Raw genomic sequence first — 4,191 nt, forward strand, 5'->3', positions numbered from 1 at the left:
ATTATATGAATTCCATTAAAGGTTGAAGGCCCACATGCATATTTCTCGATGGTCACGCCTTACCCCGCTTTAAAAATATCTGTCTCAGTGAATGAAAAATAGTAAATAAAAAGATGGACCCAAATTGGATGGAATGAGATAGGGGATGAGAAGGAAAAGGGAACGCTCTTTCCCTTTCTCCCCAGAACATGACAAACGACCTTGGTATCTTGGCCAGGGGGGTTGATGGGAAATGTATGCCTATAAACAGTGGTGCATGTTGGGTGCACAGTGGGTGCCATGTTGTTTAATGACCCCTATAGGTTACGTATCAGGGCACATTCAATTAAAAAAACACAGTTACCCCACGCTCCCCCATAACTTTAACAGCCTCTGGCAGCCCACTGTTTCCTCTTCAGTGCCAATAAAGTTATCCAGGAGTAGAACCTTTGAGACCAGGGGAGGGGCCATACAGCCAGAATGCCAATCAGCAAATAGACAGAGCCATTACAACCAATCAGTGAGCAGAGACAGCACTATTAGGGCCCTGTCTCGGTCCTGCTGTGGCTGCCAGTGTGCCAATCAAAGCCTTGACCAGACAGACTATCAACAAAGAGACTGCCATTGGCTCCTGCAGTTATACTCAGCTTGAACATGATTGGGCTTGTTGGGCAGGTTTCCCAGATACAAATGAAACCTACTCCTGGACTAAAAAGCATGACTAGGCTTAATCTGTGTCTGTATCTGGCCCTTTAAATTCTGAACTGATAATGTAAATCAGAGAGAAATTAAAGATTTTAGTTTGATAGTTTGACTTTCTCTTATTATTATATTACTCTGCCGTAGCTAACTTACCCACCGTCCTTCTCTCTCTCTCCCTCCCTCTCTCTGTGCCTCACTCTACCCTTATCTTTCTCTCTCTATGCCTCCGCCCCTCTTTTTCTCTATTTGCACCATGCTTGGCCCTCTCTCTCCTTTCCCCCTCTCCCTCTGTCAGGCTCATATCGTACCCAGGAGCCTATACTTAATTGGTACTGACCTAATTCTAACTGAACTAATAATTAATCACAGGTAGGACTTCAACAATATGGTAYAGATTGCMTTGATGGGTTCACAGAATGTCACAAGGATTATATTACTCTGTCACAACTAACCTCCACACCCCTTCACCTGTCTCCCTCTCTCTACTGCACAACCTTCTCTCTCTTTATGCCTCCTCTCTCTATCGCTCACTCGCTCTCTCTCTCTCTCTGCCTCCTCTCTCTCTCTATGACTCTCTCTCTCTTCTGCCTCTCCCCTCTGTCTTTGCATCTCTCTCTGCCTCTCTCTCTCTCCCTCTCTCCTTTTTTCTCTCTCTGTTCATTCTCCCTCTCCCAGGTTCATATCTTACCCATGAGGCCAGTGGGCTGGACGAGCACGGGGAGGTCCAGGAGGCTTTCCTCAACGGGAATGATGCCAGTCAGGGCAAGAAGGAGTACCTACTGTAGCCTCCATCCCCAAAACCCACACCCCTCCCCCAACATGCCATGACGGGTGGCCTTCTGAATCTACTGTAATACTACTGCACACAGACCACAACACAGACCACAACACAGACCACAACACAGACCACAACACAGACCACAACAGAGACTGAAAGAGAGACGATCCGTCCAGCCCTTACATTACAACTGTGCCATACTGTAGATGTACTGGAGGAAGGAGCGAGGGAGGGAGGGAGGGAGCGAGGGAGGATGGCAGAGATAGGGGAAAGTGATAATAGGGTCATTATTTTGATAGAGAGAAGAGATAACAAGAAAGAAAGCCTCAGCACTTTCCTTCCCTGTGGTAATTGGAGAGGGAGGGAGAGAGAGAGAGGAAAGAGAAAAAAACTTCAATTTCCAAAATGTTCAATCCATAACTGGCACAGACAAACAAGTGGGGTGGGTATGGTTTCCAGAAGCTATTGAGTTTGAATGCTCAATTTGATTACTTGAAATTGCCAAAGCACATCAGCCAACAGAGAGCAACTCATCTATAATTATTTGACAACATTGCAGAGTGTTACCCTGAAAGTCTCTTAAAGTATTTATGAACTATTCAGTCAATTCTGCAGACGACCCAGGTATTGTATTTGCCGTCCGTGCTGGGGAGTCTGCCAATGTTTTCTGGGTAATTTAGAAACCTTCCTGTTATGAATGACTGCTTTCCTCGCAGAACAGAACTGTTGTTTCTCTTCTTTGAATTCTCTCTCTCTCTTTCTCCCTCCCTCTCTATTCACCTCTTTCTCATCCTCTTCTTCTCCCTTGTTCCCTCCCTCCCTCTCTCTGTCTTTATCTCTCCTCTATTGTTGGCCAATAAAGAAAGGATTAGTGCCAGTCTCCTTTCGTGAGTTAGAAGAAAGGGAACATAAGTCGACGAGACACATTAAGGAAAAGCATAATTATTTTAAAATGCCCTTAAAGGGATAAAAATGTTAAAATGTCTTAAAGAGAAACAAATGAGTGAAAGGAAAGTAATGAATAAGGAAAAATACATGATGGATATTTTTCTGAATGCCAAGAACACACACACACACACACACACACACACACACACACACACACACACACACACACACACACACATACATATCTCTGAATTCTTTATTTGTATAAAAATGTAAACAGTAAGATAACTTAAATGAACCTTTTAAGAAATTGAGAAAACAAACAGTTGACTATTGAAAGCATTATGAAGCTACTATACTAACACATTATTAGCCTAGAGGTACAAAAACAAACAAACTACTGTCTAGTGATCAAAACAAAAAAGAAAAGATGGGGGAAAAAATCATTTGTCTTTATGAAATACCTGCGGTATTATAGATTTTTTTTATTAATTCTTGTTATTATTTGGACTATTATGATTGTTATTATTATTACTGTTATGATTGTTATTATTATTACTGTTATGATTATTGTAAATGTTATAACTGTGCACCTCCCATGTTTGTTGTTTTTGGTTATTCTATAGAAACTGCTGTCTTTCCACTTCTCTCTGACTCTGTCTCTCTAGTTCTCTCTAGTTCTTTCTATCTTTGTCTCCTGTGTCTATTTGTCTCTTCTTCTCGTCTTTCACTACTGTTTATTTTATAGTCATGTTGATATAGCTAACTATTTCTTTATAGGGTAAAGATACAAAGCACGACAAAATAAAAAAAATACTTCAAAAATAACACAGGAGACGAGTCTGTTCGTCTTTAATTAGAAATGTTCTGAGACACGGTGAGAGGAGAAGAAACACAGCAGATGACAACATCAATAGGGAATAGAGAGCTTAAGGTAGGAAGATGAAAACCCAGGCAGGCAGGAAGGAAGGAGAGAAAGACCTAGAACAGACGAGGGGTTGAAAGAGAATAAAAAACATACATAAGGATCCATGACTGCTGATGAATCATGGGAAGAGAATGAGAGAGAGAGAGAGAGAGGGAGAGAGATGTAGAGGGAGAGGGAGAGAGAGGTAGAGAGCGAGAGGGAGAGAGAGGGAGGTAGAGCGAGGGAGAGAGAGAGAGGTAGAGAGCGAGAGGTAGAGGGAGAGAGAGAGAGAGGAACAGATAAAGAGAGGAACAGAGGGAGACAAAAGGACAGTCAAGTCAGATGCACAGAAAAATATGACGCCCCCACTATTTCCATGCAATCAATACCCGATTCTGTCAAGAAGCACTCAACCTGTCCATCTGCGTGTGCGGCTGGATTTAAAAGCTGCTGGAGGTCACTGCGTGATGGATCGATGTGTTTGTCTTCTATCGACGATAAGGCTCCACAGTAGGCTGTCATAAAGACAGATTGTCAAACGGCAATCAAAGTAATGGACTCACCAGGAGCAAGGGCTATACTAGCCTATACCAGCTGACGTGAACCAACCCTGTAGGCAGTAGGACAATGGAGACACCATGTCCAGAACACATCCCCAGGTTAGCTGAAATAATGACCCTYAAACCTGATTTAGCAAATGGTGGGTGACYCATCTCTGGAAGTAGTCATCAGAGTCTGACWTCATCCAGCAGTGCTCTAATGCTAGAATGGCTTGTTCTATAATGGATAGTGTTCTAGAAGGATTAAACACTACCATCTAAATCAATCATCAGAGAAGATGATACCCTGTCACATAAACCCTGATGTGACGCGTAAAACATGAACATTTAGCTGATTCATGTACTGTAACACGTTTATATCAGTATTTCTTCTGTTT

The 4,191-nt window shown here is 42.5% G+C and overlaps 1 protein-coding gene across 1 annotated transcript in view; it reads left to right on the forward strand.

Annotated features, from left to right (window-relative positions):
- Nucleotides 1–3,175, forward strand: part of cadm4 (cell adhesion molecule 4) — a 91,148-nt gene extending 87,973 nt beyond the window's left edge. The window contains exon 9 of the mRNA XM_024139246.2: nucleotides 1,357–3,175. The gene's annotated coding sequence lies outside the window, so the exon portion shown is untranslated. The remainder of the gene's footprint in view (nucleotides 1–1,356) is intronic.
- The last annotated feature ends 1,016 nt before the right edge of the window (nucleotides 3,176–4,191 follow it).

This window comes from Salvelinus sp. IW2-2015, unplaced genomic scaffold (assembly GCF_002910315.2).
Source record: "Salvelinus sp. IW2-2015 unplaced genomic scaffold, ASM291031v2 Un_scaffold1730, whole genome shotgun sequence".
Classification (NCBI taxonomy): Eukaryota; Metazoa; Chordata; class Actinopteri; order Salmoniformes; family Salmonidae; genus Salvelinus; species Salvelinus sp. IW2-2015.